At 39.9% G+C, this 21,407-nt stretch overlaps 1 protein-coding gene across 3 annotated transcripts in view; it reads right to left on the bottom strand.

Moving 5' to 3' along the window:
- The window catches only part of FGF14 (fibroblast growth factor 14), a 604,063-nt gene extending 603,506 nt beyond the window's left edge, over positions 1 to 557 (bottom strand). For 2 of the 3 annotated variants that reach the window (XM_064585920.1, XM_064585921.1), the window contains exon 1: positions 235 to 552. The gene's annotated coding sequence lies outside the window, so the exon portion shown is untranslated. The other variant, XM_045869672.2, reaches the window with a different exon arrangement.
- Between the last annotated feature and the right edge of the window lie 20,850 nt (positions 558 to 21,407).

Below are 21,407 nucleotides of genomic sequence, written 5' to 3'. Positions count from 1 at the left end.
GATCCCCAAAGAGAAAACCATAGCCTTTTACTTGATCGCTATGAGGATGGGTGGGTCTGCAGAAGGCAAAGCAGGATTCATCTCACTGAGAGAAGACTGCCATTGTGTAGCCCCTAGGAGAGAAGGAAAAAAAAAAAAAAAAGAAAAGGGAAAGAAAGAAAGAAAGAAGAAAAAAAAGAAAAGAAAAGAAAAAAAAAAAAAAACCACCAGCACACACACACACACCAATACCACCTCCGAGATCGAGTCTGACAGCCGAAGACAGAGCCTCCCTTCTCCCAGTGTCGGGTTTTTTTGTTTTTTTTTTTTAATAATCAATCGCCAGTGCTCAGTGGGATCGGATTGAACCTGCAGTTCTCAATCACCACGAAGAAAAGATGCAAATCCAGGTGCCCCCTCCCCTGGTCAGGCTGGTAGTAGGTAGAGAGCGCCACAGATCCCCTTCCTCCTTCCCGTCACTCTCCCAGTTTCCAACAACGGTGAGCATGAGGAAAATCTCCCCTCCGGATTCCTCGCCCAGCCTCGGATGTGAGTTACAGGCATTAGGGGGAGGAGGAGGAGGAGTTGAAGTTTGCATTGAAAAGACTGGCTTTCCATGACGTAGCCACGTGCTTTCAGACCCGTCACCAGTGAGATGCTTCAACCCGCCCGGGGAGGGCAGTGTCACTGCAGTCTTTCCTCTACTTTCTCCCTGGAAGTCCCCCATCGCCGGCACCCCAGCCCCAGCCCCAGCCCCGGACCCTCTCCCTGCTCTGCCCAGAATGAGCCGGCGGGCTGCTTGCTCCTGGAGCCATCTAACAGAGCCTTCTGTTAAAAGTGAATTTTGAAAAGGAAAATTAACAATTACAATGAATAAATCTTAGAAAATAGGTGAGAGGGAAGGGGTTTGAAGAGAAACAGTAGTTTATGACCACCCCTCACAGCCAAAATGAGCTCCACCTTACTTACATTTGCAAAAACAGCATAGAAAGCCTCTAAAACATTAAGGAAAACTCAAGTCCCTTTGGTTCTTATTATTTGAATTCTACTTAAAGTGCTGTTTGAAAAATATAGACTAGGCATATGGCAAATAGGTACTTAAGAAACAGCCTGTTAAAAAGACAACCACTAACATCTAGGTGGCAAACTTATTTTGGTTGAGAGGGTCATATGAGAAAAGTTAACGCCTTTTCTAGACAGACAATCCATTATCTTCCAAAATAATTTTTTTTAACAGAAAGCTTTCTGTTTAGATTACACCTTATTCATTGCTTGTTTCCGCAACCATTAATTGAACTAACATTAAATTCCCCTTCGTTGCCTCCTCATCTACACTAACATAAAACCGTGTCAACTGCCACCACTACCTAACCTAACAAAACGGACAAATTTTCTATTTCACCAGGATATAACCCAGCTTCCTACTTCCTCAGAAAATCAAAAGATTTAAGGCAGGACTAAAGATTTTGTCTTATTTGGGGAAAAAATACAATGTATAAAATATACAAGCTAGTACACAGAATAATATCACGAACTCCAGAATACTCATGACTCAAATTAATGAATATTAGCATTTCAACATATTTGTGACCTGAGCATTTCAGAAAAGTAAAATTGACCTCTCTCACTCTTGTTAAGTAAATGAATTAAAGTTATGCCAATTTATTTCCATTTTATGGAAAACTGACATAAAATTTTTAACTAATTTAAAAATATGTTTTTAGGGGATGCCTGGGTGGCTCAGCCAGTTAAGCAGCTGCCTCCGGCTCAGGTCATGATCCAAGGGTCCTGGGATTGAGCCCCACATCAGGCTCTGTACTCAGTTAGGAGTCTGCCTCTCCCTCTCCCCCTGCTCCTTCTCTCTCTCAAATAAATAAATAAATAAAATATTTTTTAAAATAAAAATATGTTTTTAGAAGCTCCATTTTAATTCCAAAAACTTAAAATCTCAAAATGCCTCTACTGCATGGGATATCAAACTATTTTTTTTTTCAAATTTTATTTATTTATTTGCCAGAGAGAGACACAGCTAGAGAGGGAACACAAGCAGGGGGAGCAGGAGAGGGAGAAGCAGGCTTCCCACTGAGCAGGGAGCCCGATGCGGGGCTCAGTCCCAGGATGCGGGGCTTGATCCCAGGATGCGGGGCTCTATCTCAGGATGCGGGGCTCGATCCCAGGACCCTGGGATCATGACCTGAGCCGAAGGCAGACGCTTAACGACTGAGCCACCCAGGCGCTCCATATCAAACTATTTTAAAAACAAAGAGCTGTTGATTTGTTGTTGAGGATTGAGTAAAGAAATTGACTTTAAAAAAATTAACCCCTTGACTAGCAGTTAGCAAAAAATAAAAACTATAGTAACTTTCCCACTACTAGAGTTTTCTAATATCTGAGATGAGATGTCAAAATTTGCGTCCAATATCCAGAACCCTTTTGGGAAACATTAGTCAATTTCAGGTAAGATAGGAAAAGAATCTAAAACAAATAAATTCTATTAAAGTTAAGAAACTGGAAAGTTAAATAGTGATGCCCTCAATGTGCCAAAAAGTCATGTCATAAAGCTCAAGGAAATTACCAAGATTAATGGCAGTATAAATAAAGTTTGGGAAGTAGAGAAAGAGGGAATACTAAGAGTCTATAAAATTAATGCCAAATGACTTAGGAGATGCAGTCTGGAAAAAAATGAACAGAATTCCTTTTTGGAAGAGGAAAAAAGGGATAGCATTGCCAAATAATTAGGAAAGCATTTTTTATATTAATCATCAGGGACGAATACCGTATGCTGCTTCTATAACATTCTGGTGTCCTGTCGTGGGTTCCAGAATATCCCAATATGGACAGATGCCAGAGAAACAGTTGAATCAAAAATATTCTCCCATCAAGTTCTTCTGAATTCACATAGCTCTAAGGTTCTATAAAAGCTTGTTGAGTTCCCTGAGGTATTTCATAAGTAGAGTAAAAGCTGGGGAGATGTTCTGTAATTATTGAAACTTTTTACATGCTAAGCTTGTGTAAAAAGAACACCTCTCATACTGGTTTTTCTTGCATTTCCAAATTGGACTCTCTTCTTTACATTGTGACCATGAATTTGATCCCTCCTCAAATAAAGATTTACTGCCAGAAAGCTATGGTTTGTTTTGCTATATATTGGTGGAAATTATTACATCTTTGTCCTATCACCTAAGGAACAACACAAAAGGTCATTAACTGTGACTACTATTTGTTGAGAATCTATTATTCCAGGCACTGTGTTAGTTGCTTCTCATCTTTTATGCTATTTAAAGGAAAGATAAATCTTTTAGTATAATGTATGAGATTTCTATAGTTCTTTTCTATATTTATTGATACATTATTTACTTATGTTACATAGGCTATTGTTAACATTATTAAACAAACAAACAAAAAATACCAAATATTTTTGTCTGGAAAAGATGGCCTAACCCTGGTTCCAAAGGACTTGCAATTTCTGATGACCTCTCAGTCACTCAATTCAATTATTCAACCATTATTTATTGAGGATTGGCCCCCCTGTGAAAGTAACTGTACAGGACTCCATGTTGCATGCTAACCTATAAAATTAAACCAGCTCTCCAGTTACACAATGAAGAAGACCAAGAGTAGTCCAAGAATCAACATAGGTTTCTGGGCGCCTCCAGTTTAGGGATGATCTGAAGATACTTTCATTGACCTGAGTTCAGACCATTATTTAAGTTGTGTTTTGGAAGACATCAAAATTGTTACTTATGCTTTGCCATGTTACAAATCACTATTAGATGACAAAAATTAAAACTATTAGAAAAAAATGAAAGCTTTAGAATACATGTAAGTAAAGCTAAAATGAGGAAAGCCTCATCATAACTGTAAGAATTAACAGTAAAATTTGTAGCATATATAGGTAGGAAAGCCTGTTTTCATTAGGCTGAGGTAAAATAAACCCATTACTCACAATCAAGGTCGTCTAAAAATTAAAAATATCTACAGCACATCATAGTTAACTAACCTAAAGATAAGTATAATGACTAGAATTTCAGAACACAATAAAGTATACATTTTATTTTAATATAGAATATATGAACTTTCATGAGATTAGGAATCAAAAGTCGTTGTACTGTCTTAGCATGCTTTTTCTAATTATTCCCAGGAGTTACTTTTCTATATCATTCTTTCTTTTAATAATAAAATCCCACTCCCCACCACAGTTTTGGAAGGACACATGGGTACCCAGGTAGTGAAGAGAATGCCCAACCTCCGTCACAGTGAAGTTGTGGTCATGTGACTGGGTTCTGGCCAGTGAGATGTGAGCAGAAGAAGACTTCCTGGTCACATTCTTCAAAGGACGTTGCTTGTCTTCACTTCTCCCTTTTGTCTTTTCTATGAGCCGAAAGCAATGGTGTGAGCAGCTTTAACAGGACAGACAGGTACACAGCCCAGGAATGAATTACTGGATAGAAGAAACTCGGTCAGAGCAGCCAGCCTGTCCCTGACTGCCCACTTACCTCTGCACTTGAGGTGACAGAGAAAGAAACTTTTATTTTGTTTGAGCCACTGTATTCTGTATGAATTTATCACAGTAGCTTATTCTCTCTACTATCTTAGGGACTGGTCTGCAATTAATAACACACTTATATTTGGGTTACTTATGTTAAAGAACACAAGGACATCACTTATAACCTATGGCTTTATTCACAGCCTGTGACTCCCCTTTCCATTCACTAAAGCAGCTACTGATCTCTTAGCTGCCTTTTATAAACTCTCCTGCTTATCCTCACCTCCGGTGCAAACATTCCATTGTCAGATCTTACTTCCTTTGTCTCCTTCTCTGCCCTGCTCCCTGCCCATCAGATGTAACCTATGACAGTTTGGAGCTTATGACCATAACAGTAAAGCTTTGATCACTGAAAGGAGAAGAAAGACAGAGGGCATAGTGATTGGAAGAAAGAGGAGGTCAGAAAGAGAAAAAGAAGACCAGTGTGTACACGAGGACCTCCATGTCTATATTTACCTTGTAAGCCTTTTTCAAAAAGATGGTGCCTTTTGTTGTTTGCACACTTATTCCTTCTCTATTGTTGCTGTTAACGATTATCATCACTTTTTAAGGGATAATTCTAAATTCCGCATCACTGTACCACTCATTAGTACCATTTTCCCCCTCTCTCCATGTGCCCACATTGACTCATGGTGTCAAAACCTCTACTCCTCTCTCCTAGAGGGAACAGTCTGGAAGGGCAACTCCAGTCCTTCTCTCTGTCCCCTCCCAATTTCTTAATGATGAAGGAATGACTTAAGTGGCCCAGCCCCTTCTTCTCTCTCTTTCTTTAGATTTGTCTGCCTGCAAAAAGTTTTCAGACTCCTGTCCTTCAGCTCTTCTCTGTGGGAAACACTGGGTCAGCCTCAGAGCCCACAGCCTGTCTTCTAGAAGTAGGTCTGGAGACTGCTCTCTCTCTGTACTCCTCAGGGGGCTTGGAGAAAACATTGTCAGTGTCCCATATAGATCGATTTCCTTTGGCCATATCAGTGTGTTCTAGTTGATTTCCAGCTTCCAGTATCTCCATCTCTGTACCTGAGGGATTTTTTTTTTCCAACCATGGAAGGCCCCTCTGTCCTGGTACTCATAGTAAAAGCCTGGGAATTAACACTCCCTGGGAGAATGTCTCCATGATGAAACACCCAGCTCCCTTACCTCTTGGGAGGGATAATGATGAGGCATGTGTTTTGCATCCTTTCCCAGAGGGATGCAAAATGGGATGTGGGATTAAGACAATCTCCCACTGGGATTGTGGGTTTATCAACATACTACTGGCCCTCTCCCCTTCCCCGTATCCATTCCTCACTCATCTGCTCTATTCTCTCCCAAATAAACTACTTATACCACATCCTCTGTAAAAACTCAAACCAATACAGGGTTAAAGAGAGAAAGCAGGGGTTCTGGGCAAATGTGCTTACTCTCTAGAAGCAAACTCTTCCTTGAGTGGTCATCGAAGTTTCCAGATGGAGAGATAATATTTGGTGAGACCAGTTATTGCCCAAAGGTTAAGTTTCATTCTCCCAAACAACCTCATCAGTAATAAAACTAACATTTATTTCTATCTTTCTAACTTGTGTGGCCACATTCCTAAAGTGAATCTGAACTCAGAAGTGGAGAAAACCTGCAGGATTAATTACTACCTCATAAGACCCCCAAATACTAGAAAATAATACAAGAGAAAAATCCCCATCTTTGTTCCTATTATGTTCAGAGAGTATGATCCAAAAACAGTGAGGAACCTGCCAAGAGACACAGGCAAATGCAGGTGAATTCCCCTGAGTTCTCAGAAATATGAGCTTCGCTTGGCAAAATGCCACAAAGCTTCATTCTCACCTAAAGGAACTTTATCTCAGCCCATATGGATTAGATATGCCTGGCAGTAAAGCCCCAATTTTCTATACAGCCTCAGTGAGCATCCAGGGACCTTTGTATCCTCTGAGGCAGGTGGGAATTGACATTATACAAGCAGGACACTGTAATCGGAGGGGTTCTGCAGATAGTCTATCATATCAACGTCTTTATACCCTTACAACCATGCTTCCTACTTAAAAACATTAAATCTTCTTTCAATATGAATTAAATATCTTTACTAAAACCAAATCAAAGCAATGGCAACTTCTTTATGGACTACTTCAACTACACTTTACTTTCTCCTCATTAACCCCAAAATTTTTTATGCTTATTCTAGGGAAGTATGCCCCAGTTGGAAACCATTGTCATTTATGATTTGAAGTGTTCTCAAGGAAAACTACATTTTCTGTAAATAGGATCCTGTTCCTTATCTCTAGAACTCTTGAATAAGACAATTTTGGATATATCATTTTTAATTTACAGGAAAATTTGTCCACTCAACTTTCTCAATTTGGGAAGAGATTTATATATTCAAAAATTCAGAATGTTATTTATCACGGACAATAGTTCACTTTCTAAAATTTGTATAACTGGAGAACATGAATTAACATTATCAAATACATGCCTAAAGAGCAGAGGTACATCCATATGCACGATGAACTGCCTATGGTCAGCTCAGCAACCGTCAATTGCCCAATCCAAGCTTGCTTGGAGAAGCCAGGAACTCACTTCTGAAAATACCTTTTCTATGTGGCTCCAGTTTAGCTCTTTCCAATGAGAGACCCTCAAAATGAGATTTGGAAGCAGAAAAGAAAAGGCCAATTCTCTGAAGGCAATTGCCGGGCAGTGCAAGATTCACAGTGGTTTCTTGGTGGCTCCTTGAGAACCATAGCTATCCTAAGAATCATGGCAGCATCCCCGTCAACTCTTGAGAGTGTCCACTTTCAGTGCATCGGGCTGAAATAATGGATAATAGTTGACCTGAGTTTCATTCCTAGCTTTTCCAACAGTCCTAAATCTCCAATTCCCATATTAAAACACTTTGAAATCAGAATACATCAAAAGTCTTCAGTTTTCCTGATTTATTCCAGATGGAGACACTGTATTTTCTCTGCCTATGTTCCAAACCATTACCGGTAACTGGTACCTGTTGATAAAGAATTTTCATTGAGTTCGTAATAGTTTATATGATATTTAAATATCTGGTATGACAATGAGAACTTCGATCCAGGATCCTTTATTACACATCATTAAAAATATAAATTATATGAACAGAGATATCATTTCTTCCTATAAGTATTAACTGAGTGCCCTACCAAACATGGGCTTCCATAGGCCACTCTGAACTGAATGAAAATGACTTCGTTGGGCTTATTTCTTATATTTCCTCCAAAAAAAAGGTCCACAAAATCAAATTCAATTCTTCTAGAAGAAAATGCATGGGATTATTTTACCTGTAAACCAAATTTTCCTGTCATTAAGTTAAAATGTGTCTTTCGTAAAACAATTTATCAAAATCAATGTAAAAATTGCAATTCAAAAAAATGTGTCATATATACTAACACTTAGATTACAAAGTAAATGAAGAAAAATGCCAACTCAGGGGATTTACACTGCCTAAAATAAATAGCACAAGTTTGTTGGGCCATAAATTTCTAGAGGTCAAAAATTGAAGCTACTTAACTTGCTTAATAGAGCACCCTAATAATCTCGATGTGTACATGTTTGATTAGTTGTATCCTGAACATGTGACTTCCACAAAAATGTAGATTCTAAGGATTACGCTATGAGAAAAATGTCCCATTTCTTTGTTCACATCAACAGACATTTTCATGAACATTTATAATACTGTAGATTTAAGTACACATAATTGAATTGCTGTCCGTGCAGGTGTGAAAAATGTTTAAAATACTGTGTTTGAACATTAATTTGGTTTAATTTAGTTTTGGCTTCTGGACAATAATGCACTTATACTTTATTACTTGTCTGAATGACATAAATAATATAATATATACACATATGCATAACGGTTCAAGATAATTGTCTCTTAGCATTAACTTTGTTTTTTTAAGAGAAACATGGCAATAAACAATACACAAGTAATTAATCAAGCATATCCAGGCCAATATTTTAGGTTTTATTTAAGGAATTTATACCTTGGATAAAACTGAAATAAAAATATACAAAAATCATATTTTAACCTCAATATCAACCACTTTCCTTCAATCAATAGATATTGCTCTAGCTCTGATACACATTAGGATATTTTTAAATTTTATTTTAACTTTTTAAATAAGCACATATGTTATGTAGCCATTTCCAAGTTTTTGGATGTGTTTGTTTTGTTTTGTTTTTTTAAAGATTTTATTCATTTATTTGACAGAGAGATAGAGAGAGAACAAGCAGGTAGAGAGGCAGGCAGAGGGAGAGGGAGAAGCAGGCTTCCCGCTGAGCAGGGACCCCGATGTGGGGCTGGATCCCAGGACACTGGGATCATGACCTGAGCGGAAGGCAGTCGCTTAAGGACTGAGCCACCCAGGCGCCCCTGGATGTGTTTGTTTTAAAGCTCCGTTAGTAAACTGAGTATGATATTATTCCATTAAGGCAGTATTTTAACATAAGATTTTCAGATATGTTCAAGTAGCAGAAGGTGGAAGTCTTGATGCACAATGCAGAGCCACGTGGCATACTGTTACAGCAAACTTAGGTTACTAAACATAATACTTACACCATCTTTATTAGGTTATGGTATGATCATCAGCAGCAGCAGGCAGGCACCAAAATCTCAAGTTGAATTTGGGAGAAAAAATTACATTGGGGGAAAACAAATATCAACAATATTTTAGTTTTATTTCCTACACTTTGGGAAAAAACACCACTAGTTACAGAAAAACGTGACTATGTATTTCTTGAACACTGAAACTTCAAAGGCTACTAAACAAGGGAGCGTGAGTCTGGACTAAAATGCAAGTCGTGGGGCGCCTGGGTGGCTCAAATGGTTAAGCGTCTGCCTTCGGCTCAGGTCACCATCCCAGCGTGCTAGGATCGAGCCCTGCATTGGGCTCCCTGCTTGGCGGGGGGCCTGCTTCTCCCTCTCCCTCTAACGTTCCCCCTGCTTGTGCTCTCTCGCCCTCTCTGTCAAATAAATAAATAAAATCTTTAAAAGAAAAGAAAATTTTATTTATTTGAGAGAGAATGAGAGACAGAGAGCATGAGAGGGAGGAGGGTCAGAGGGAGAAGCAGACTCCCAGCCAAGCAGGGAGCCCGATGAGGGACTCGATCCCGGGACTCCAGGATCATGACCTGAGCCGAAGGCAGTCGCTTAACCAACTGAGCCACCCAGGCGCCCAAGAAAAGAAAATTTTAAAAATAAATAAATAAAATGCAAGCCGTGTTCCATTGGTCGAGCCAGTGCCCCAGGCATCAACCTGCATCTTCTTCCCATTGGCTCACCCCAGGGGCTGGCTTTTTCTCATTGGCCAGCCCAGACAGTATGCTTTTTTCTGATCTTCAGCCTGAAAGGAGTGCCTTTTTCTAATTTTTTTCTGATTCGCACAGAGCTCTGGATTCTTGGCCTTCCCGCCTAGGACATGTGAAGACCGAGGAGACCGACGAGAAGGTCCCATGAGACCAAGGAGATTTCTTCTCTGAAGAAAAGAATGTTGAGGCACGCAAGACTGATCAAAGAAGATAGACTCAGATTCAGAAGGAATGGTTAACTTTTGAATACAGTACAAAGTTTGAAATTTAGATTGGGGTCATTTTCCACCTTTTTCTAATTGGTTAGCCCAGAGGATAATGTGTCTGATGATATTCTAAATAAGTTATTTTGTTGTTCCTTAAAATCTGAGTGCTAATCAACTGGATGTATTGAAAACTTTGCAACAGAGTCTATTCTCAAGCACCCCATCTCTCCCACTTGTTATGTGTTGATTTCTGCACAGGAAGAATATGTATCTAAAACATACAAAACTGGGGCGCCTGGGTGGCTCAGTCGTTAAGCGTCTGCCTTCGGCTCAGGTCATGATCCCGGGGTCCTGGGATCGAGCCCCGCATGGGGCTCCCTGCTCAGCAGGGAGTCTGCTTCTCCCTCTTCCATTACCCCCTGCTTGTGTTCCCTCTCTCACTGTCTCTCTCTCTCTGTCAAAATAAATAAATAAAATCTTTTAAAAAATAAATAAATAAAACATACAAAACTCAGCATTGAATGGCAGTCGACCTGAAGCAGACTGGACCACTGGTCTGTATCTAATGTATTTGAGGATTAATAGTTCTATTTATTTACAAAATATTTGCGCATGCCTGCCTATTTTATCTCCAGCATTTAAACAGCCAATTCTTTAGAAATTTGGCCAGCCTCTAGACGTGTGAGAAAATTCGCATCGCTAAAACATTTTGGTTTTGTCTACGTGAGACTGACCAATGAATGTTTAAAAATTCCAGCCATCTCAGTTAATCGTCTCTCTCTCTCTCTCCCTCTCTCTCTCTCCAACATGTAACTTGCATGAACACACACATACACAAAACTATTTGAGTTTAATTTTTCTTAAATTGACCATTTTTGTCACCTCTGAAAAGTAACAAAGAGATCAGTGCTGCCTGCAGAAGGGATTTTGTGGGTTTTTGAAATCAATGGCTTCAGGGAAGTAAGAATGTGGGACAGGTTTGGACCATTTCCACAAAATGGGGCTGAGTAGAATCCTATCAGGTTTGGCTTTTAAATAGTTTTTCCAAGGCCGACACACCATTTCTCTTTCCTCCTCTCCACCACCTCCATCCACATTGGAATTATGGAAAATGAGCAAGTTCACCAGCAAGTCATGAGCAAAGTGCTTCATTAACCCTTTGCCCTCTGCAATGTTGTATTTGTATGTTTAAAAACTAGGCTCTTAGGGGAAAACATCATAAAGTGTATTTTTATTTTAAGCTATTCATTTATTTGCTATTCATTTATTCTAATAATCTATAAACTCTGACTTTTAATTGTTCATCTATTAAAATTTCTATCTTTTTTATTATCTTTCTGTCATTGGTCCCTGTACTATTTCCTTTTATCATTATTCTCACTTAAAAGTAATGTGCTCTGAGAATACAGTGTGTTGAGACTTCCATAGGACTTGGAACATGGCTAATTTTCACTCTCTGATAACTCTTTAAGATTTTTCTCTTTGTCTGATGATCTGCAGTTTCTCTGTGATGCATTTATGGGTAGGTTTATCTCTATTGAGGCTATTTTATGCAGTGTATGCTCTTCCTCAATTACAAAGTTCTTTATCTCTTCAGATATTTATTCTTTACCATCTTCTCCTTCTCTTTTCCTGGAAATTCTAATATGGAAAATATTGATCCTTTCTTACTTTATGTGTTTGGCTCATGATTTCTTGTGCGTGCTTCATGTAAGCTGTGTTTTTATTTCTCTATTTAAGCATCTTAAGCATACTCACATTAAAGTCTCTGTCAGATTGTCCTATGAAGTAAATGTCATGTGGGTTAAATCCACATTCTGACTGTTGATTTTGTTAGTCGTTATTCTTAGCATACGATTCAAATGTGTGTTGGAATTTAAGCTTTTAGAAGGTGAGCAGGAAGATTTTTGTTTAGATTTTTGTTTCTCTCCCCTCTCCATTCTCCCTCATTCTGCCTAATGGCTGCCTCCATGTGGGACCTGCCAGGACCACTGTCCAGACCAAAACCAATGGCATTCCCAGTCCTCACAAGCTGCAGTGATACACAGGATACTGTACATTAAATCCCCAGTGCAGTACTGGACCCTGAAAACTTGCCTAGTATGGCAGGGTAGTTTCTATCTGGAATACTTCCAGTAACTGTGGCAGGAAAAGAAAGAGCATGGAAAAGCATATACTAGTTTTAGAAGCTTCCTCTTAGAAAGAAGACACATCACTTCCGCTCACATGGCCTATTGTAATTCTTATGACCCCACCTGGGTTTGATAATGCAGCCAAGTATAATCCTCCCACAAGACTGGAAACCAGAGAATGGTCATTAGTAACACAATGTTTCAGGTTTGCCCTGCCCAACACCAAATACCTGTTTTCCTCTCCTTTCTTCTGGCTGAGTACACTCAACCCCTCTCCAAGGGAGACATCCAAAACTTCCATCCAATCACTGCTCAAAGCCAGGATCTCTGAGCGATACACAATAGTTTTTACATCAGATCTAGATGTGGCTTTTCTTGATCTGGAGACTCAGGAACTAAAGAGACAAAGTATCTGCTTCTCACGCTCCCAAAAGATAGTGGGAAAGGATAATACTGGTACACTTGCTTTTACTGAAAGAGGAAAAAAAGAGAGAGGAATTGAGAAACACAGAGAGAAAGAGAGAGAGAAGTCACTAGTAATAGCAAATTCAAAATCTTGCTGAGCAGAAGCCATGAGGACCTCAACTGCTAGGGGTGGCATATGCTATGCTCTCTGGTGGTACATCCCAGCCCACTGTCCTCCACACCCCTTGGCTCCACTCAGCAGAGGGCCCCCCTTTTTCTATTACCGTCCTTGGCCACAACTTGAGAGAGCATTGAAGAATATGCCTTCCTGGGGCGCCTGGATGGCTCAGTTGGTTAAGCGACTGCCTTCGGCTCAGGTCATGATCCTGGAGTCCTGGGATCGAGTCCCGCATCGGGCTCCCTGCTCAGCAGGGGGGTCTGCTTCTCCCTCTGACCCTCCCCCCTCTCATGTGCTTGCTCTCTCTCATTCTCTCTCTCAAATAAATAAATAAAATCTTTAAAAAAAAAAAAAAAAGAATATGCCTTCCTTGAGAGCCCAGCTTCTCAGCCCCCTTCTCTCTGGTGGAAGTATGGGTGTTGTTTCGGGCTGTTCAAGCTGCTGCAACAGAACACCATAGACTGGGTGGCCTATAAACAGAAATTTATTTCTCACAATAAATGAGAGAGAGTCTCCCTTGGAGACTGGGAACTCCAAGATCAAGGTGCTGCCAGATTCAGTGTCTGGTGAGGGTCCTCTTCCTTATTCATAGACAGCTGTCTTTTTCCTGTGTCTTCGCAAGGCAGAAGGGGGAAGGGATCTCTCTCGGGTCTCTTTTATAAGGTCATGGATCTCATTCATGAGATCTCAGTCCTTATGACCTAATCACCTTCCAAAGGCCCCACCTCCAAATGCCATCACATTGGGGATTAGGTTTCAAATTATGAATAAACAGCAGGTGTCTAAGTGGCTTATTAAGTATCCATCATAGTCTCTTTCTGTCCAAGTTGGTGCCTCTTTGTGTTGTATAATTCCCTCAAGAACTTAGGCATCTTGTCATCTTTTTTTTTCCGATCAGTTTTCTTGTTCCATGCCCCATAGCCAGCGTAAGAACAGCTACCTCTGTTCATAAGGCATCAGTGGGAAAGCCACACACAGTCTCCTCTTCTTGAGCCATTTTGTCCAACTGAAAGTATTTACTGGGAGAATGTTAATCTCTTCCGAAATATTAACAACCAGTGTGATAAACATGCTCTTTATTTGATCCTTACCTTAAGACTGAGTCTTCATTAGCCTTTGACATTCCAAGAATTTCTCCATTTTATCTCGTGATGCTTCAGTTTGGGATGTATTTCTCTTGTCAACCTACAGGTCCCTGAATACGTAGACGATCTCTATTCTTTTTCATTCTTGCTTGCAAATCGGTCAATATTGTTCTGATCTTGTCTCTTTCTTGTGATAAACTTCCAAATGCAGTCAAGAGCAGCAATGCATGCTCCTAAAAGTTTGTTTTCCCACAAAGCTACAGGTTTATTAGCCATACATTTTGCCTTCTAAGTTAACACAGGCAACCATTTTACTAAGTAATTTGCCACTACGTAACATGGATTACCATGCTTCTAACCTCCATTACCAGTTTCCTTGCAAACTAATGCCTAGCCTATAAACCAAAGCCACATGTTTAAGGTTGTTCATTAAAATAGCACTCCAGTCCTGATTCTAATTTCTGTTGCAATCAGATGGATCTGATTACACTGCAGGAGTAAACAACCCTAGAGTTTCAGTGCCTTCAAACAACAAATGTTTATTTCTGTGCCACATTTTTATGTCCATCACAGATAGGATGGTGGCACTGATCCCCATCATTATTGTCCTCACTCTGGGTTGCAGGCTGATAAGAAGAGACACTTTCTGAAACATCACCAATAACCACAGCAAAAGGGAAGAAGAGCATGTGAAGCATGTACTGACTCTAAAAACTTCTGCCTAAACGTGACACACATCACTTTTGCTCCCATGGTCACACGTGATACATAAGTATAATCCTCAGGCAGGAAGCAGAGCTAGGTTTTGGTGGAAAATGTTAGAATCTATCATTAAAACCTAACAAGTCAAAGATATATACTTACTATTACTAAAAGAGATAAAAGCCAAGCTTGCAAATTTTATCAGGGAACTGAAAAAACATGAAATGACGTAAGAACTAGAAATAAAAGTATGCTGATTCTATAATTAAAACAGTCAATGGAAATTAAGAACTAGAGATACAGGTTTAAGAGCAGATCAAGCCAGACTTCAGACTTTGAACTGGAAAGAAATATCTACGCAGCACATTACACAGACAGACAAATATATGGCTAAGAATCATAGAGAATGTTGTAAATTAAAGAAAGCAACAAATAGCACTCTCCAGGAAGAAATAAAATGCTCATATAATGGAAGCTCAGAGACGCTAGAGGAAATGAAGAGTAAATAAAGTGATAAGCAAAAGACTTAATCTAAATAAATACTCTAAAACAAGTAACAATAATGTCTTACGGGATTTATTTTCTATACAAAGAGAAATAAAATACATAATGACGATAGTTTTGAGCAGGTAGGGGATACATGGAGAAAATGTCTTCTCACATTCTTATGTTTCCTGGGAGGAAAGGAAAAATGTCAACTAACATTAGACTTTAATAAGTTAAGAATGCATACTATAAATTCCAGAGGAATAATTAAGAAAAATAGTGTATAACTTCAAATAATGAAAAAATATGATCATAAAAATTATCAATCCAAAAAGAGGTAAAAAGGAAAAAACAAAAGACACATAAAATAGGTTCAACAAATAGAATATACATAATAAGGGAGAATTTTAACCCAAATATATTACTAATTATATTAAGTGTAAGTGGATGAAAAGATTCAGATAGAGACAAAGACTTCCAGATTGGATAAAAAAACAAAAACAATGATAACAACTTTAAGTGATTCATAAGAGACATGCAACGTAAGAACTCAGAGAAAAAAAGCAATAATAATAAGAAAGATGTACCATGCAGACATTAAACAAAAGAAAGTTTTTTCATAATGATAAAAGGTATAATTTATCAGAAACATAAAACAAATTTTATATTTGTGTATACATATTATTGTGGCTCCAGAAATTTTTAAAAATATACACATATATTTTAAAAATTGCAATAATAAATTAATTAAATTAAATACACAGAATTAAATTAAAAATATACACATATACAAGGAAAAGTGAGAAACACAATCATAATGGGAGATTTTAACACTCGCAACAAAACAGACAAAATATCAATAAGCATATATAAGATTTAAACAGCATAGTTAATATTAACTAATGGAGACAGATCTATAAATATATAACCCTGCACCCAGCAATGATGACTGTATCTTTTTTTCAAGCAAGTTTGAAACCTTTATAAAATTTGGCCATATGCCAAGGCACAAAGAAAGTCTTAACAAATTTCAAAGATATAAAATAGTACAGAGGATGTTCTCTAATCACAGTGTAATTAATCAAGAAATAAATCACAAAAAATAAGTATAATCCACATATATTAGAATTCACAAATACACATTTAAGTGACCCACGGTGAAAGAAGACATTGCAATGGAAATTTAAAATATTCAACTAGTGGGGCACCTGGGTGGCTCAGTTGGTTGAATGTGGGACTCTTGATTTTGGCTCAGATCATGATCTCGGGGTGTGGGATGGAGCCTCACCTCTGGCTCCACACTCAGTTCAGTAGGATATCTGCTCAAAATTCTCTCACTCCTTCTCTGCCCCTCCCCTCTCCCTCCGCGCACACACTCTCTTTCTAAAATGAATACATCGGGTGCCTGGGTGGCTCAGTCATTAAGCATCTGCCTTCGTCTCAGGTCATGATTCCAGGGGATCGAGCCCGCATCGGGCTCCCTGCTCAGGAGGACGTCTGCTTCTCCCTCTCCCACTCTCCCTGCTTGTGTTCCCTCTCTCGCTGTCTCTTTCTGTCAAATAAATAAATAAAATCTTTTAAAAAATTAAAAAATAAAAGAAATACATCTTTAAAAAATATATATTCAACTAATGGTAATGAAAAATGGAAGGAAATTTATAACCTAAAATGTTTATATTGGAAAAGAAGAAAGGCTGAAATTTTAATGAGCTAAGAGTCAATCACAGAAATTCAGTAAAAGAATAGCAAATTGCCCAGATAACCTGGGGGGCTATGAAATGAAATCAGTAAGATGGAATATAAAAAATAAACTAAGAAAAATAATTGTAAACTAAAAAAGATCAACAAAGCTTTGAAAAACTGACAAACCTGATAAACTCTGATCCCCCAAAATAAAAGGAGAAGCACACACACACCCATGCACCCATACAATGTTAGAAATGAAGAAAGGGCAGGGCGCCTGGGTGGCTCAGTCGTTAAGCGTCTGCCTTCGGCTCAGGTCATGATCCCAGGGTCCTGGGATTGAGCCCCGCATCGGGCTCCCTGCTCGGCGGGAAGCCTGCTTCTCCCTCTCCCACTCCCCCTGCTTGTGTTCCTGCTCTCGCTATCTCTCTGTCAAATAAATAAATAAAATCTTAAAAAAAAAAAAAAAAGAAATGAAGAAAGGGCTATCACCACAGATCTTGCAGACATTAAAAGGATAAAAAGAGAAAATAATGAGTAACTTTGTATGAATAAGTTTTTAATGTTACTTAATTGGCATAGCTTTGTGAATTATTATGAAGTACAGACTCTTGTACTCCACAGATCAAGAAAAAGAACCCTAGCAGCTCCCAGTAGCCCCCAGTGTGTCTGATACCAATCACAGCTCTCTCCCTCCAAAAGTAACTACTCTTCTGGCTTTTATAGCCTCACTTCCTTGCAGGAGATTCCAGGGAAGGAGCGTGAGGAAAAGCTGCCAATTAGGGAGAAGAAAATGATAGAGTGGCCCGTAGGGAGCCAAAATAAAGGAAAGGAGGTAGAGAAATAAGTGAGAGTGGGAGGAAAGGGAAAGTCAGAAGCGTGACTCTAGTACCCTCAGAGGGTAATATTCCTGTGGGATGGTCCACTTCAAAGAGAAAGAAACAAACAAAGCTGGAGGGTGAGTATGAGAATCCAAGAATCAAAGGATATGAGAGAGGGGCGCCTGGGTGGCTCATTCGATTGAGTGGACAACTCTTGATTTAGGCTCAGGACATGATCTCAGGGTTCTGGGATCAAGCCCCACTTGGGGCTTCGTGCTCAGCCTGGAGTCTGCTTAAGGATTCTCTCTCTCTCTCTCTCTCTCTCTCTCTCTCCCCCCTCTGCCCTCTACCTGCTTGCTTGCTCTCTCTCTCCCCCCTAAAATAAACAAATAAATCTAAAATATATATATTAAAAAAAAAACATATGAGAGAGCTAAAAGCAATGGGAGGCAGAGCCCAGATGAAGGATCGGAGTGTTTCTGGACTTGGAAGTGAAAAGATGGAGAAATTTCTAGCTAATGATTTCGATGTTTAAGGGAAATATGAATCCAAGTTAAGAGTGGGGATGAAAGTATAAAAAGGGGGAATGAGAAATTTATGGAGAAAAGAAAAGGAACAAAACAGTTAACTCAAAACGTGAGAAAGCTTTATAAGACAAGTCCAGGTTAGTTGTCTGTCAGAGTCAAGTGTCCCCTTGGAATTTTGTATGATTTCTTTAAAAGGAAACCAGTTGGCCTGACTGCATCTCTTTCCTCCTGCAATGAGCATCTGTCTGTATGTAAGCACAGAAGTTGTGGCTGGATGGTTGAGTCATCACAGACTGGGATTTTACCAGGCAAAAATGACACAAGGAGCAAAAAGAAGGTTAAGGAGATTGCAAGAGAGGAATAATAATGATAAGCCATGGGCTCTGAGTTGCACAAGGAAGACCGTGAAAACAGGAAGGGGGTGTTAGATAGTCAGAAAGTATTGGGGTAGATTAACTGGAGATAATTAATTGATAAGAATTTTTACAGTAAGATTATTTGAGTCCATGAGCTGTTAGGAAGGGAGGTGGTTGCAGAATTGGGATAAATTGAGGATTTCAATGTCAGTACAGTTTCTCCCAATGACAAGTTCCCAGTTGGACTGTGGGAGTGGAAGGTTGGCAGGGGAGGGAAGGAAAGGATGATTGGAGAAATATTGGTCAAGGAACTGAGAGGCCAGCATGCCCGATGGGATATGTCCCAGGATGTCCAAGTCACTGGGAAGGATGATATGAGTCAGGAAGAAGCAGAAAGCTCTAGTGAAGAAGCTCTCAGTGAATGAAGGAGAGAGGCCAGGAGATCAGTATAAAACAAAGAGGGAGAGAGGAGAACAATTACACTGGCTGGAGACCATCAGCCCATCAGGTCAACCTTGCACTTGTTCTGTGCCCCAGATACTCCCAGATGCAATACTTCAAGGGGATCCTTTGCCCTCTGGTTTCTGGTTCGACCACTGGAGAGCCTCTCAGGAGATTAGAGGCAGGGAGGCCTGAATATTTATTCCCCAGGTTGGATCAGGCTGACTGTCCCTTGGCTGAAGGTCACCAATCGCTCAAGGCAGCCAATCCTACAAGTCTCCCATTCTGGGTTTTGATAATAACTCCTTCTTTCCTCCTTTGAGGTGACCTCTGTTTTTAGCTCCAGGTTCCTGCCACTATTCTGCGTGGTTTCTCTACACCCTGTTTGTATTTTTCTGAATGCTCCCTTTTTAAAGCCTTCTTTGAATGCTCCTACTTTGAGTATGCTGTTTCCTTGCTGGGACTCGGATACCATGGTAGAATCTAACAGTGTGAGCATGGAGTTTTGCAGGGAGAATGAGAGAGGGAGAAAGTGGGAGAGAGAGAAAGGAAGGAAGGAAAGAAGAAAGGAAGGAAGGAAGGAAGGGAGAGAGGAAGAAAGACAGGAAGGAAGGAAAAGAGGCCAATGATCCAGAAGTGGTGATTAGAATTAAGAGAACACCTGCCCCACCATGTGGCTCAGAAGCATGTGGTGCACGAGAGAGAAAAACAGTGCCTCCGATATAGGGCTCTAGGGGAAGCAATTTCCTCAGTGACCTGCTAGACATCTGGTAGAAGCCACTAGTTGAAAGAATGGTAAAAAAAAAAAAAAAAAAAAAAAAAAAAAAAAGATTTGATGGTGGAGAAGGATATGGAACAAATTGGAAGAAGGCTGTCAGATTTCTTAGCTCCTATAGATCCATGACCATTCCAGTATGAATGAATTCCCTTCAAGACAAGGGAATAATGACCCCAAAGGCAATTCAGACACCATCAGAGCTGCCTCCTCAGTTTCAGAGAAGAGGGCCATTGCCTCAGTTTCAACTGGCAAGATGACGATCACCTGGAACCTTGGGGATATGACCCTTGCTCAGCAGAGCAACAGAGGCAGGAGGACCTCTGCCCACTGGGTCCAGAAAGCAGAGCACTGAAACAAAGAGTATCTTGAGCCTTTAGATCTAATGATATTTACTTGCTTAGGACCCATCACCCCTTCCTTCTTCCCTATTTCTCCTTTTTGAAATGGGAATGTCTATCCCATGAGTGTCCTACCATTGTATTTGGGAAGTACATGACTTACCTGGTTTCACAGGTTCACAGCTGGAGAGAACTTTGCCTCAGGATGAATTGTACCTTGGGTCTCACACATTCTGATTTAGATAATATTTAGACTTTGGACTTTATACTCTAGAGTTAACGCTGGAATAAGTTAAGATTGGTGGGGGGGAGATGTTAGGATGGAATTAATGTATTTTTTATGGGAGAAGGAATGAATTAGGGATGGGGGGCCAGGAACGGAATGTTCGTGTCCCTCCGAAATTCATGTTGAAGTCCTAATCCCCAATGAGATGGTATTTGGAGGTGGGAACTTTGGGGGTGATTAGGTTTAGGTGAGGCTATGAGAGTGGGGTCCCCCAAGATGGAATTGGTACCTTTCTAAGAGGAGGAAGGGACTGGAGCTCATTCTCTCTTCTATGTGAGGACACAGTGAGAAGGCAGCTGTCCACAAGCCAGGAAGAAAACTCTCACTAGGAACAGAATATATCAGCACCTTGATCTTGGATTCCCCAGCCTCCAGAACTGTGAGACATAAATGTCTATTGTTTAAACACTCAATCTATGGTACTTCATTATATCATCTTGAGCTGACTAAGATGGAGGGGAGATGGCCAGTCACAGAGCAGTGACAGGAATGGAAGGGAAGGCTGCAGATTGGGACAGATTAAGGGTATAAAGAGAACATAAAGAAGATTTCAGGTGGTAATGAATGTCTGCAGAGGCTTGGACTTCTGAGGGTGACCAAAGCAAGCAGGGAATCAAGGCAAACAAGATTAGAGGCATATGGGCTGTGGGCTCTAGCAGTGTATTACAGCCTCAAACATTTTCAAATTATTGATGTTGCAATTGGTCATTCAAGTCATGAGCAGTTTTTTTGGCAGACACCAGGACAAGGTCATTCTTATAGGCTCTGGTCAGTGGTCTAACTACAGATAAAGGGCACTACTCTCAGAATGCAAAGATTATTCTGCAAGTGATATAAAGCTTTTTAAAATGGAAGAGACTGGGATGTGTTAAGAGCTGATGGGAAGGAGATCAACACAAAGCAAGGGATTGAAGACACAGAAGAGCGGGCAACCGGTCATGAGAAGTCCCAGAGGCAACCGGATCCTGAGAGTGGGTGATGAGGTTGTCTTCATTCTGGCAGGAAGGAAACATTTTGCTAAGATGTCACAGGATCGGTTGAGAATGGCATGTAATTTACTATGCATACTAATTACTCACAATGAATTTGTAATGGCACACTAAGGTAACAAGCTCTGGGCTGGACAGGTCTATATCCTCCTCAGTGTA

Source organism: Mirounga angustirostris, unplaced genomic scaffold, assembly GCF_029215605.1.
Source record: "Mirounga angustirostris isolate CCGP_5_RB_7025 unplaced genomic scaffold, mMirAng1.0.hap1 SCAF_3, whole genome shotgun sequence".
Lineage (NCBI taxonomy): Eukaryota > Metazoa > Chordata > Mammalia > Carnivora > Phocidae > Mirounga > Mirounga angustirostris.
This window is presented reverse-complemented; position numbering and strand designations above follow the sequence as displayed.